Raw genomic sequence first — 13,066 nt, 5'->3', positions numbered from 1 at the left:
CAGTGCCTCTGGAAATGCCTATTTCACACTATTGTAAGCTCTGTTCTTTTCCAAACATACGAAACAATAAAGTTTAAGTCTCCAACTTCCTGAGGAAGGCACTGCTGGGAGTTGAACCCAGGATCTCCTGTTTACTAAACAGGCACTTTCCAAAACTGCGAATCCATAAAATTGAAATCTCCAACTTCCTGAGTAAGGCACTGCTGGGAGTTGAACCCAGGATCTCCTGTTTACGAAACAGGCACTTTGACCAACTAAGCCACAGTGCCTCTGTAAATGCCCATTTCACACTATTGTGAGCTCTGTTTTTTTCCAAAACTCCGAATACATAAAATTTAAATCTCCAACTTCCTGAGCAAGGCACTGCTGGGAGTTGAACCCAGGATCTCCTGTTTACAAGACAGGCACTTTAACCAACTAAGCCTCAGTGCCTCTGGAAATGCCTATTTCACAATATTGTAAGCTCTGTTCTTTTCCAAATCTACGAAACAATAAAGTTTAAGTCTCCAACTTCCTGAGGAAGGCACTGCTTGGAATTGAACCCAGGATCTCCTGTTTACAAGACAGACACTTTAACCAACCAAGCCACAGCGCCTCTGTAAATCCAAGGTTCAAACTATTGTAAGCTCTGTTGTTTTCCAAAACTCCGAAACCATAAAATTGAAGTCTCCAACTTCCTGAGCAAGGCACTGCTGGGAGTTGAACCCAGGATCTCCTGTTTACTAAACAGGCACTTTTCCAAAACTGCGAATCCACAAAATTGAAATCTCCAACTTCCTGAGCAAGGCACTTCTGGGAGTTGAACCCAGGATCTCCTGTTTACGAAACAGGCACTTTGACCAACTAAGCCACAGCGCCTCTGTAAATGCACATTTAACACTGTTGAGAGCTCTGTTCTTTTCCAAAACTGAGAATCCATAAAATTGAAATCTCCAACTTCCTGAGCAAGGCACTGCTGGGAGTTGAACCCAGGATCTCCTGTTTACGAAACAGGCACTTTGACCAACTAAGCCACAGCGCCTCTGTAAATGCACATTTAACACTGTTGAGAGCTCTGTTCTTTTCCAAAACTGCGAATCCATAAAATTGAAATCTCCAACTTCCTGAGCATGGCACTGCTGGGAGTTGAACCCAGGATCTCCTGTTTACTAAACAGGCGCTTTAACCAACTAAGCCACAGCGCCTCTGTAAATGCACATTTAACACTGTTGAGAGCTCTGTTCTTTTCCAAAACTCCGAAACCATAAAATTGAAATCTCTAACTTCCTGAGCAAGGCACTGCTGGGAGTTGAACCCAGGATCTCCTGTTTACTAAACAGGCACTTTTCCAAAACTGTGTATCCATAAAATTGAAATCTCCAACTTCCTGATCAAGGCACTGCTGGGAGTTGAACACAGGATCTCCTGTTTACGAAACAGGCACTTTGACCAACTAAGCCACAGTGCCTCTGTAAATGCCCATTTCACACTATTGTGAGCTCTGTTTTTTTCCAAAACTCTGAATCCATAAAATTGAAATCTCCAACTTCCTGAGCAAGGCACTGCTGGGAGTTGAACCCAGGATCTCCTGTTTACATGACAGGCCTTTAACCAACTAAGCCACAGCGCCTCTGTAAATCCAAGGTTCAAACTATTGTAAGCTCTGTTGTTTTCCAAACCTACGAAACCATAAAGTTTAAGTCTGCAACTTCCTGAGCAATGCACTTTGACCAACTAAGCCACAGTGCCTCTGGAAATGCCTATTTCACACTATTGTAAGTTCTGTTCTTTTCCAAACATACGAAACAATAAAGTTTAAGTCTCCAACTTCCTGAGGAAGGCACTGCTGGGAGTTGAACCCAGGATCTCCTGTTTACTAAACAGGCACTTTTCCAAAACTGCGAATCCATAAAATTGAAATCTCCAACTTCCTGAGTAAGGCACTGCTGGGAGTTGAACCCAGGATCTCCTGTTTACGAAACAGGCACTTTGACCAACTAAGCCACAGTGCCTCTGTAAATGCCCATTTCACACTATTGTGAGCTCTGTTTTTTTCCAAAACTCCGAATACATAAAATTTAAATCTCCAACTTCCTGAGCAAGGCACTGCTGGGAGTTGAACCCAGGATCTCCTCTTTACAAGACAGGCACTTTAACCAACTAAGCCTCAGTGCCTCTGGAAATGCCTATTTCACAATATTGTAAGCTCTGTTCTTTTCCAAATCTACGAAACAATAAAGTTTAAGTCTCCAACTTCCTGAGGAAGGCACTGCTTGGAGTTGAACCCAGGATCTCCTGTTTACAAGACAGACACTTTAACCAACTAAGCCACAGCGCCTCTGTAAATCCAAGGTTCAAACTATTGTAAGCTCTGTTGTTTTCCAAAACTCCGAAACCATAAAATTGAAGTCTCCAACTTCCTGAGCAAGGCACTGCTGGGAGTTGAACCCAGGATCTCCTGTTTACTAAACAGGCACTTTTCCAAAACTGCGAATCCACAAAATTGAAATCTCCAACTTCCTGAGCAAGGCACTTCTGGGAGTTGAACCCAGGATCTCCTGTTTACGAAACAGGCACTTTGACCAACTAAGCCACAGCGCCTCTGTAAATGCACATTTAACACTGTTGAGAGCTCTGTTCTTTTCCAAAACTGAGAATCCATAAAATTGAAATCTCCAACTTCCTGAGCAAGGCACTGCTGGGAGTTGAACCCAGGATCTCCTGTTTACGAAACAGGCACTTTGACCAACTAAGCCACAGCGCCTCTGTAAATGCACATTTAACACTGTTGAGAGCTCTGTTCTTTTCCAAAACTGCGAATCCATAAAATTGAAATCTCCAACTTCCTGAGCAAGGCACTGCTGGGAGTTGAACCCAGGATCTCCTGTTTACTAAACAGGCACTTTTCCAAAGTTTTCCTCTGTAAATCCAAGGTTCAAACTATTGTAAGCTCTGTTGTTTTCCAAACCTACGAAACCATAAAGTTTAAGTCTGCAACTTCCTGAGCAATGCACTTTGACCAACTAAGCCTCAGTGCCTCTGGAAATGCCTATTTTACACTATTGTAAGCTCTGTTCTTTTCCAAACCTACGAAACAATAAAGTTTAAGTCTCCAACTTCCTGAGGAAGGCACTGCTGGGAGTTGAACCCAGGATCTCCTGTTTACAAGACAGGCACTTTAACCAACTAAGCCACAGCGCCTCTGTAAATCCAAGGTTCAAACTATTGTAAGCTCTGTTGTTTTCCAAACCTACGAAACCATAAAGTTTAAGTCTGCAACTTCCTGAGCAATGCACTTTGACCAACTAAGCCACAGTGCCTCTGGAAATGCCTATTTGACACTATTGTAAGCTCTGTTCTTTTCCAAATCTACGAAACAATAAAGTTTAAGTCTCCAACTTCCTGAGGAAGGCACTGCTGGGAGTTGAACCCAGGATCTCCTGTTTACGAAACAGGCACTTTGACCAACTAAGCCACAGTGCCTCTGTAAATGCCCATTTCACACTATTGTGAGCTCTGTTTTTTTCCAAAACTCCGAATACATAAAATTTAAATCTCCAACTTCCTGAGCAAGGCACTGCTGGGAGTTGAACCCAGGATCTCCTCTTTACAAGACAGGCACTTTAACCAACTAAGCCTCAGTGCCTCTGGAAATGCCTATTTCACAATATTGTAAGCTCTGTTCTTTTCCAAATCTACGAAACAATAAAGTTTAAGTCTCCAACTTCCTGAGGAAGGCACTGCTTGGAGTTGAACCCAGGATCTCCTGTTTACAAGACAGACACTTTAACCAACTAAGCCACAGCGCCTCTGTAAATCCAAGGTTCAAACTATTGTAAGCTCTGTTGTTTTCCAAAACTCCGAAACCATAAAATTGAAGTCTCCAACTTCCTGAGCAAGGCACTGCTGGGAGTTGAACCCAGGATCTCCTGTTTACTAAACAGGCACTTTTCCAAAACTGCGAATCCACAAAATTGAAATCTCCAACTTCCTGAGCAAGGCACTTCTGGGAGTTGAACCCAGGATCTCCTGTTTACGAAACAGGCACTTTGACCAACTAAGCCACAGCGCCTCTGTAAATGCACATTTAACACTGTTGAGAGCTCTGTTCTTTTCCAAAACTGAGAATCCATAAAATTGAAATCTCCAACTTCCTGAGCAAGGCACTGCTGGGAGTTGAACCCAGGATCTCCTGTTTACGAAACAGGCACTTTGACCAACTAAGCCACAGCGCCTCTGTAAAAGCACATTTAACACTGTTGAGAGCTCTGTTCTTTTCCAAAACTGCGAATCCATAAAATTGAAATCTCCAACTTCCTGAGCAAGGCACTGCTGGGAGTTGAACCCAGGATCTCCTGTTTACTAAACAGGCACTTTTCCAAAGTTTTCCTCTGTAAATCCAAGGTTCAAACTATTGTAAGCTCTGTTGTTTTCCAAACCTACGAAACCATAAAGTTTAAGTCTGCAACTTCCTGAGCAATGCACTTTGACCAACTAAGCCTCAGTGCCTCTGGAAATGCCTATTTTACACTATTGTAAGCTCTGTTCTTTTCCAAACCTACGAAACAATAAAGTTTAAGTCTCCAACTTCCTGAGGCAAGGCACTGCTGGGAGTTGAACCCAGGATCTCCTGTTTACAAGACAGGCACTTTAACCAAGTAAGCCACAGCGCCTCTGTAAATCCAAGGTTCAAACTATTGTAAGCTCTGTTGTTTTCCAAACCTACGAAACCATAAAGTTTAAGTCTGCAACTTCCTGAGCAATGCACTTTGACCAACTAAGCCACAGTGCCTCTGGAAATGCCTATTTGACACTCTATTGTAAGCTCTGTTCTTTTCCAAATCCTACGAAACAATAAAGTTTAAGTCTCCAACTTCCTGAGGAAGGCACTGCTGGGAGTTGAACCCAGGATCTCCTGTTTACTAAACAGGCACTTTAACCAACTAAGCCACAGCACTGCTGAAAATGCCATGTTCACACTTTTGCAAGCTCTGTTGTTTTCCAAACTCCGAAACCATAAAATTGAAGTCTCCAACTTCCTGAGCAAGGCACTGCTGGGAGTTGAACCCAGGATCTCCTGTTTACAAGACAGGCACTTTAACCAACTAAGCCACAGCGCCTCTGTAAATCCAAGGTTCAAACTATTGTAAGCTCTGTTGTTTTCCAAAACTACGAATCCATAAAATTCAAGTCCATAATTAAATGAAAGAGGCACTGCTGGGAGTTGAACCCAGGATCTCCTGTTTACTAAACAGGCACTTTTCCAAAACTGCGAATCCATAAAATTGAAATCTCCAACTTCGTGAGCAAGGCACTGCTGGGAGTTGAACCCAGGATCTCCTGTTTACGAAACAGGCACTTTTCCAAAACTGCGAATCCATAAAATTGAAATCTCCAACTTCCTGAGCAAGGCACTGCTGGGAGTTGAACCCAGGATCTCCTGTTTACGAAAAAGGCACTTTGACCAACTAAGACAAAGCGCCTCTGTAAATCCAAGGTTCAAACTATTGTAAGCTCTGTTGTTTTCCAAACCTACGAAACCATAAAGTTTAAGTCTGCAACTTCCTGAGCAATGCACTTTGACCAACTAAGCCACAGTGCCTCTGGAAATGCCTATTTCACACTATTGTAAGCTCTGTTCTTTTCCAAACCTACGAAACAATAAAGTTTAAGTCTGCAACTTCCTGAGCAATGCACTTTGACCAACTAAGCCACAGTGCCTCTGGAAATGCCTATTTCACACTATTGTAAGCTCTGTTCTTTTCCAAACCTACGAAACAATAAAGTTTAAGTCTCTAACTTCCTGAGCAAGGCACTGCTGGGAGTTGAAACCCAGGATCTCCTGTTTACTAAACAGGCGCTTTAACCAACTAAGCCACAGCGCCGCTGTAAATGCAATGTTCACACTATTGCAAGCTCTGTTGTTTTCCAAAACTCTGAAACCATAAAATTGAAATCTCTAACTTCCTGACCAAGGCACTGCTGGGAGTTGAACCCAGGATCTCCTGTTTACTAAACAGGCACTTTTCCCCAAACTGCCGAATCCATAAAATTGAAATCTCCAACTTCGTGAGCAAGGCACTGCTGGGAGTTGAACCCAGGATCTCCTGTTTACGAAACAGGCACTTTCAAAACTGCGAATCCATAAAATTGAAATCTCCAACTTCCTGAGCAAGGCACTGCTGGGAGTTGAACCCAGGATCTCCTGTTTACGAAACAGGCACTTTGACCAACTAAGACACAGCGCCTCTGTAAATCCAAGGTTCAAACTATTGCAAGCTCTGTTGTTTTCCAAAACTCCGAAACCATAAAATTGAAATCTCTAACTTCCTGACCAAGGCACTGCTGGGAGTTGAACCCAGGATCTCCTGTTTACTAAACAGGCACTTTTCCAAAACTGCGAATTTATAAAATTGAAATCTCCAACTTCCTGAGCAAGGCACTGCTGGGAGTTGAACCCAGGATCTCCTGTTTACTAAACAGGCGCTTTAACCAAATAAGCCACAGCGCCGCTGTAAATGCCATGTTCACACTATTGCAAGCTCTGTTGTTTTCCAAAACTCTGAAACCATAAAATTGAAATCTCTAACTTCCTGACCAAGGCACTGCTGGGAGTTGAACCCAGGATCTCCTGTTTACGAAACAGGCACTTTTCCAAAACTGCGAATCCATAAAATTGAAATCTCCAACTTCCTGAGCAAGGCACTGCTGGGAGTTGAACCCAGGATCTCCTGTTTACGAAACAGGCACTTTGACCAACTAAGACACAGCGCCTCTGTAAATCCAAGGTTCAAACTATTGTAAGCTCTGTTGTTTTCCAAACCTACGAAACCATAAAGTTTAAGTCTGCAACTTCCTGAGCAATGCACTTTGACCAACTAAGCCACAGTGCCTCTGTAAATGCCCATTTCACACTATTGTGAGCTCTGTTGATTTCCAAAACTCCGAAACCATAAAATTGAAATCTCTAACTTCCTGAGCAAGGCACTGCTGGGAGTTGAACCCAGAATCTCCTGTTTACTAAACAGGCACTTTTCCAAAACTGCAAATCCATAAAATTGAAATCTCCAACTTCTTGAGCAAAGGCACTGCTGGGAGTTGAACCCAGGAACTCCTGTTTACTAAACAGGCACTTTAACCAACTAAGCCACAGCACCGCTGTAAATGCCATGTTCACACTATTGCAAGCTCTGTTGTTTTCCAAAAATACGAAACCATAAAATTCAAGACCATAATTACATGAAAGAGGCACTGCTGGGAGTTGAACCCAGGATCTCCTGTTTACGAAACAGGCACTTTGACCAACTAAGCCACAGTGCCTCTGTAAATGCCCATTTCACACTATTGTGAGCTCTGTTTTTTTCCAAAACTCTGAATCTATAAAATTGAAATCTCCAACTTACTGAGCAAGGCACTGCTGGGAGTTGAACCCAGGATCTCCTGTTTACAAGACAGGCACTTTAACCAACTAAGCCACAGCGCCTCTGTAAATCCAAGGTTCAAACTATTGTAAGCTCTGTTGTTTTCCAAACCTACGAAACCATAAAGTTTAAGTCTGCAACTTCCTGAGCAATGCACTTTGACCAACTAAGCCACAGTGCCTCTGGAAATGCCTATTTCACACTATTGTAAGCTCTGTTCTTTTCCAAACCTACGAAACAATAAAGTTTAAGTCTCCAAATTCCTGAGGAAGGCACTGCTGGGAGTTGAACCCAGGATCTCCTGTTTACTAAACAGGCGCTTTAACCAACTAAGCCACAGTGCCTCTGTAAATGCCCATTTCACACTATTGTGAGCTCTGTTGTTTTCCAAAACTCCGAAACCATAAAATTGAAATCTCTAACTTCCTGAGCAAGGCACTGCTGGGAGTTGAACCCAGGATCTCCTGTTTACTAAACAGGCACTTTTCCAAAACTGCGAATCCATAAAATTGAAATCTCCAACTTCCTGAGCAAGGCACTGCTGGGAGTTGAACCCAGGATCTCCTGTTTACAAAACAGGCACTTTGACCAACTAAGCCACAGTGCCTCTGTAAATGCCCATTTCACACTATTGTGAGCTCTGTTTTTTTCCAAAACTCAGATTCCATAAAATTGAAATCTCCAACTTCCTGAGCAAGGCACTGCTGGGAGTTAAACCCAGGATCTCCTGTTTACAAGACAGGCACTTTAACCAACTAAGCCACAGCGCCTCTGTAAATCCAAGGTTCAAACTATTGTAAGCTCTGTTGTTTTCCAAACCTACGAAACCATAAAGTTTAAGTCTGCAACTTCCTGAGCAATGCACTTTGACCAACTAAGCCACAGTGCCTCTGGAAATGCCTATTTCACTCTATTGTAAGATCTGTTTTTTTCCAAACCTACGAAACAATAAAGTTTAAGTCTCCAACTTCCTGAGGAAGGCACTGCTGGGAGTTGAACCCAGGATCTCCTGTTTACTAAACAGGCACTTTAACCAACTAAGCCACAGCGCCGCTGTAAATGCCATGTTCACACTTTTGCAAGCTCTGTTGTTTTCCAAAACTCCGAAACCATAAAATTGAAGTCTCCAACTTCCTGAGCAAGGCACTGCTGGGAGTTGAACCCAGGATCTCCTGTTTACAAGACAGGCACTTTAACCAACTAAGCCACAGCGCCTCTGTAAATCCAAGGTTCAAACTATTGTAAGCTCTGTTGTTTTCCAAAACTACGAATCCATAAAATTCAAGTCCATAATTAAATGAAAGAGGCACTGCTGGGAGTTGAACCCAGGATCTCCTGTTTACTAAACAGGCACTTTTCCAAAACTGCGAATCCATAAAATTGAAATCTCCAACTTCGTGAGCAAGGCACTGCTGGGAGTTGAACCCAGGATCTCCTGTTTACGAAACAGGCACTTTGACCAACTAAGCCACAGTGCCTCTGGAAATGCCTATTTCACACTATTGTAAGCTCTGTTCTTTTCCAAACATACGAAACAATAAAGTTTAAGTCTCCAACTTACTGAGGAAGGCACTGCTGGGAGTTGAACCCAGGATCTCCTGTTTACTAAACAGGCACTTTTCCAAAACTGCGAATCCACAAAATTGAAATCTCCAACTTCCTTAGCAAGGCACTGCTGGGAGTTGAACCCAGGATCTCCTGTTTACTAAACAGGCGCTTTAACCAACTAAGCCACAGTGCCTCTGTAAATGCCCATTTCACACTATTGTGAGCTCTGTTGTTTTCCAAAACTCCGAAACCATAAAATTGAAATCTCTAACTTCCTGAGCAAGGCACTGCTGGGAGTTGAACCCAGGATCTCCTGTTTACTAAACAGGCACTTTTCCAAAACTGCGAATCCATAAAATTGAAATCTCCAACTTCCTGAGCAAGGCACTGCTGGGAGTTGAACCCAGGATCTCCTGTTTACTAAACAGGCACTTTTCCAAAACTGCGAATCCACAAAATTGAAATCTCCAACTTCCTTAGCAAGGCACTGCTGGGAGTTGAACCCAGGATCTCCTGTTTACGAAACAGGCCCTTTAACCAACTAAGCCACAGCACCGCTGTAAATGCAATGTTCACACTATTGCAAGCTCTGTTGTTTTCCAAAACTCCGAAACCATAAAATTGAAATCTCTAACTTCCTGAGCAAGGCACTGCTGGGAGTTGAACCCAGGATCTCCTGTTTACTAAACAGGCACTTTTCCAAAACTGCGAATCCATAAAATTGAAATCTCCAACTTCGTGAGCAAGGCACTGCTGGGAGTTGAACCCAGGATCTCCTGTTTACGAAACAGGCACTTTGACCAACTAAGCCACAGTGCCTCTGGAAATGCCTATTTCACACTATTGTAAGCTCTGTTCTTTTCCAAACATACGAAACAATAAAGTTTAAGTCTCCAACTTACTGAGGAAGGCACTGCTGGGAGTTGAACCCAGGATCTCCTGTTTACTAAACAGGCACTTTTCCAAAACTGCGAATCCACAAAATTGAAATCTCCAACTTCCTTAGCAAGGCACTGCTGGGAGTTGAACCCAGGATCTCCTGTTTACTAAACAGGCGCTTTAACCAACTAAGCCACAGTGCCTCTGTAAATGCCCATTTCACACTATTGTGAGCTCTGTTGTTTTCCAAAACTCCGAAACCATAAAATTGAAATCTCTAACTTCCTGAGCAAGGCACTGCTGGGAGTTGAACCCAGGATCTCCTGTTTACTAAACAGGCACTTTTCCAAAACTGCGAATCCATAAAATTGAAATCTCCAACTTCCTGAGCAAGGCACTGCTGGGAGTTGAACCCAGGATCTCCTGTTTACAAAACAGGCACTTTGACCAACTAAGCCACAGTGCCTCTGTAAATGCCCATTTCACACTATTGTGAGCTCTGTTTTTTTCCAAAACTCAGATTCCATAAAATTGAAATCTCCAACTTCCTGAGCAAGGCACTGCTGGGAGTTAAACCCAGGATCTCCTGTTTACAAGACAGGCACTTTAACCAACTAAGCCACAGCGCCTCTGTAAATCCAAGGTTCAAACTATTGTAAGCTCTGTTGTTTTCCAAACCTACGAAACCATAAAGTTTAAGTCTGCAACTTCCTGAGCAATGCACTTTGACCAACTAAGCCACAGTGCCTCTGGAAATGCCTATTTCACTCTATTGTAAGATCTGTTTTTTTCCAAACCTACGAAACAATAAAGTTTAAGTCTCCAACTTCCTGAGGAAGGCACTGCTGGGAGTTGAACCCAGGATCTCCTGTTTACTAAACAGGCACTTTAACCAACTAAGCCACAGCGCCGCTGTAAACGCCATGTTCACACTTTTGCAAGCTCTGTTGTTTTCCAAAACTCCGAAACCATAAAATTGAAGTCTCCAACTTCCTGAGCAAGGCACTGCTGGGAGTTGAACCCAGGATCTCCTGTTTACAAGACAGGCACTTTAACCAACTAAGCCACAGCGCCTCTGTAAATCCAAGGTTCAAACTATTGTAAGCTCTGTTGTTTTCCAAAACTACGAATCCATAAAATTCAAGTCCATAATTAAATGAAAGAGGCACTGCTGGGAGTTGAACCCAGGATCTCCTGTTTACTAAACAGGCACTTTTCCAAAACTGCGAATCCATAAAATTGAAATCTCCAACTTCGTGAGCAAGGCACTGCTGGGAGTTGAACCCAGGATCTCCTGTTTACGAAACAGGCACTTTTCCAAAACTGCGAATCCATAAAATTGAAATCTCCAACTTCCTGAGCAAGGCACTGCTGGGAGTTGAACCCAGGATCTCCTGTTTACGAAAAAGGCACTTTGACCAACTAAGACAAAGCGCCTCTGTAAATCCAAGGTTCAAACTATTGTAAGCTCTGTTGTTTTCCAAACCTACGAAACCATAAAGTTTAAGTCTGCAACTTCCTGAGCAATGCACTTTGACCAACTAAGCCACAGTGCCTCTGGAAATGCCTATTTCACACTATTGTAAGCTCTGTTCTTTTCCAAACCTACGAAACAATAAAGTTTAAGTCTCTAACTTCCTGAGCAAGGCACTGCTGGGAGTTGAACCCAGGATCTCCTGTTTACTAAACAGGCGCTTTAACCAACTAAGCAACAGCGCCGCTGTAAATGCAATGTTCACACTATTGCAAGCTCTGTTGTTTTCCAAAACTCTGAAACCATAAAATTGAAATCTCTAACTTCCTGACCAAGGCACTGCTGGGAGTTGAACCCAGGATCTCCTGTTTACTAAACAGGCACTTTTCCCAAACTGCGAATCCATAAAATTGAAATCTCCAACTTCGTGAGCAAGGCACTGCTGGGAGTTGAACCCAGGATCTCCTGTTTACGAAACAGGCACTTTTCCAAAACTGCGAATCCATAAAATTGAAATCTCCAACTTCCTGAGCAAGGCACTGCTGGGAGTTGAACCCAGGATCTCCTGTTTACGAAACAGGCACTTTGACCAACTAAGACACAGCGCCTCTGTAAATCCAAGGTTCAAACTATTGCAAGCTCTGTTGTTTTCCAAAACTCCGAAACCATAAAATTGAAATCTCTAACTTCCTGACCAAGGCACTGCTGGGAGTTGAACCCAGGATCTCCTGTTTACTAAACAGGCACTTTTCCAAAACTGCGAATTTATAAAATTGAAATCTCCAACTTCCTGAGCAAGGCACTGCTGGGAGTTGAACCCAGGATCTCCTGTTTACTAAACAGGCGCTTTAACCAAATAAGCCACAGCACCGCTGTAAATGCCATGTTCACACTATTGCAAGCTCTGTTGTTTTCCAAAACTCTGAAACCATAAAATTGAAATCTCTAACTTCCTGACCAAGGCACTGCTGGGAGTTGAACCCAGGATCTCCTGTTTACGAAACAGGCACTTTTCCAAAACTGCGAATCCATAAAATTGAAATCTCCAACTTCCTGAGCAAGGCACTGCTGGGAGTTGAACCCAGGATCTCCTGTTTACGAAACAGGCACTTTGACCAACTAAGACACAGCGCCTCTGTAAATCCAAGGTTCAAACTATTGTAAGCTCTGTTGTTTTCCAAACCTACGAAACCATAAAGTTTAAGTCTGCAACTTCCTGAGCAATGCACTTTGACCAACTAAGCCACAGTGCCTCTGTAAATGCCCATTTCACACTATTGTGAGCTCTGTTGATTTCCAAAACTCCGAAACCATAAAATTGAAATCTCTAACTTCCTGAGCAAGGCACTGCTGGGAGTTGAACCCAGAATCTCCTGTTTACTAAACAGGCACTTTTCCAAAACTGCAAATCCATAAAATTGAAATCTCCAACTTCTTGAGCAAAGGCACTGCTGGGAGTTGAACCCAGGAACTCCTGTTTACTAAACAGGCACTTTAACCAACTAAGCCACAGCACCGCTGTAAATGCCATGTTCACACTATTGCAAGCTCTGTTGTTTTCCAAAAATACGAAACCATAAAATTCAAGACCATAATTACATGAAAGAGGCACTGCTGGGAGTTGAACCCAGGATCTCCTGTTTACGAAACAGGCACTTTGACCAACTAAGCCACAGTGCCTCTGTAAATGCCCATTTCACACTATTGTGAGCTCTGTTTTTTTCCAAAACTCTGAATCTATAAAATTGAAATCTCCAACTTACTG

General features: G+C 42.9%; 19 non-coding genes across 19 annotated transcripts; all 19 read right to left on the bottom strand.

The window, feature by feature from the left end:
- Positions 1 to 195: 195 nt before the first annotated feature.
- On the bottom strand, positions 196 to 269 carry trnat-cgu. Its single transcript has one exon. It is a non-coding gene; the product is annotated as a tRNA-Thr (tRNA).
- An 89-nt stretch (positions 270 to 358) lies between these two features.
- On the bottom strand, positions 359 to 432 carry trnat-ugu. The gene has a single exon. It is a non-coding gene; the product is annotated as a tRNA-Thr (tRNA).
- A 678-nt stretch (positions 433 to 1,110) lies between these two features.
- On the bottom strand, positions 1,111 to 1,184 carry trnat-agu. The gene has a single exon. It is a non-coding gene; the product is annotated as a tRNA-Thr (tRNA).
- Positions 1,185 to 1,917: 733 nt separating this feature from the next.
- On the bottom strand, positions 1,918 to 1,991 carry trnat-cgu. Its single transcript has one exon. It is a non-coding gene; the product is annotated as a tRNA-Thr (tRNA).
- Positions 1,992 to 3,106: 1,115 nt separating this feature from the next.
- trnat-ugu lies at positions 3,107 to 3,180 on the bottom strand. The gene has a single exon. It is a non-coding gene; the product is annotated as a tRNA-Thr (tRNA).
- A 208-nt stretch (positions 3,181 to 3,388) lies between these two features.
- Positions 3,389 to 3,462, bottom strand: trnat-cgu. Its single transcript has one exon. It is a non-coding gene; the product is annotated as a tRNA-Thr (tRNA).
- A 1,563-nt stretch (positions 3,463 to 5,025) lies between these two features.
- trnat-ugu lies at positions 5,026 to 5,099 on the bottom strand. Its single transcript has one exon. It is a non-coding gene; the product is annotated as a tRNA-Thr (tRNA).
- Positions 5,100 to 7,225: 2,126 nt separating this feature from the next.
- trnat-cgu lies at positions 7,226 to 7,299 on the bottom strand. Its single transcript has one exon. It is a non-coding gene; the product is annotated as a tRNA-Thr (tRNA).
- An 89-nt stretch (positions 7,300 to 7,388) lies between these two features.
- trnat-ugu lies at positions 7,389 to 7,462 on the bottom strand. Its single transcript has one exon. It is a non-coding gene; the product is annotated as a tRNA-Thr (tRNA).
- Positions 7,463 to 7,670: 208 nt separating this feature from the next.
- trnat-agu lies at positions 7,671 to 7,744 on the bottom strand. Its single transcript has one exon. It is a non-coding gene; the product is annotated as a tRNA-Thr (tRNA).
- A 189-nt stretch (positions 7,745 to 7,933) lies between these two features.
- On the bottom strand, positions 7,934 to 8,007 carry trnat-ugu. The gene has a single exon. It is a non-coding gene; the product is annotated as a tRNA-Thr (tRNA).
- A 534-nt stretch (positions 8,008 to 8,541) lies between these two features.
- Positions 8,542 to 8,615, bottom strand: trnat-ugu. Its single transcript has one exon. It is a non-coding gene; the product is annotated as a tRNA-Thr (tRNA).
- Positions 8,616 to 8,804: 189 nt separating this feature from the next.
- Positions 8,805 to 8,878, bottom strand: trnat-cgu. The gene has a single exon. It is a non-coding gene; the product is annotated as a tRNA-Thr (tRNA).
- Positions 8,879 to 9,067: 189 nt separating this feature from the next.
- Positions 9,068 to 9,141, bottom strand: trnat-agu. The gene has a single exon. It is a non-coding gene; the product is annotated as a tRNA-Thr (tRNA).
- Positions 9,142 to 9,693: 552 nt separating this feature from the next.
- trnat-cgu lies at positions 9,694 to 9,767 on the bottom strand. Its single transcript has one exon. It is a non-coding gene; the product is annotated as a tRNA-Thr (tRNA).
- A 189-nt stretch (positions 9,768 to 9,956) lies between these two features.
- trnat-agu lies at positions 9,957 to 10,030 on the bottom strand. The gene has a single exon. It is a non-coding gene; the product is annotated as a tRNA-Thr (tRNA).
- A 189-nt stretch (positions 10,031 to 10,219) lies between these two features.
- Positions 10,220 to 10,293, bottom strand: trnat-ugu. Its single transcript has one exon. It is a non-coding gene; the product is annotated as a tRNA-Thr (tRNA).
- A 534-nt stretch (positions 10,294 to 10,827) lies between these two features.
- Positions 10,828 to 10,901, bottom strand: trnat-ugu. The gene has a single exon. It is a non-coding gene; the product is annotated as a tRNA-Thr (tRNA).
- A 2,006-nt stretch (positions 10,902 to 12,907) lies between these two features.
- Positions 12,908 to 12,981, bottom strand: trnat-cgu. Its single transcript has one exon. It is a non-coding gene; the product is annotated as a tRNA-Thr (tRNA).
- Between the last annotated feature and the right edge of the window lie 85 nt (positions 12,982 to 13,066).

Source organism: Cyclopterus lumpus, chromosome 15 (assembly GCF_009769545.1).
Source record: "Cyclopterus lumpus isolate fCycLum1 chromosome 15, fCycLum1.pri, whole genome shotgun sequence".
In the NCBI taxonomy this organism is placed as follows: domain Eukaryota; kingdom Metazoa; phylum Chordata; class Actinopteri; order Perciformes; family Cyclopteridae; genus Cyclopterus; species Cyclopterus lumpus.
This window is presented reverse-complemented; position numbering and strand designations above follow the sequence as displayed.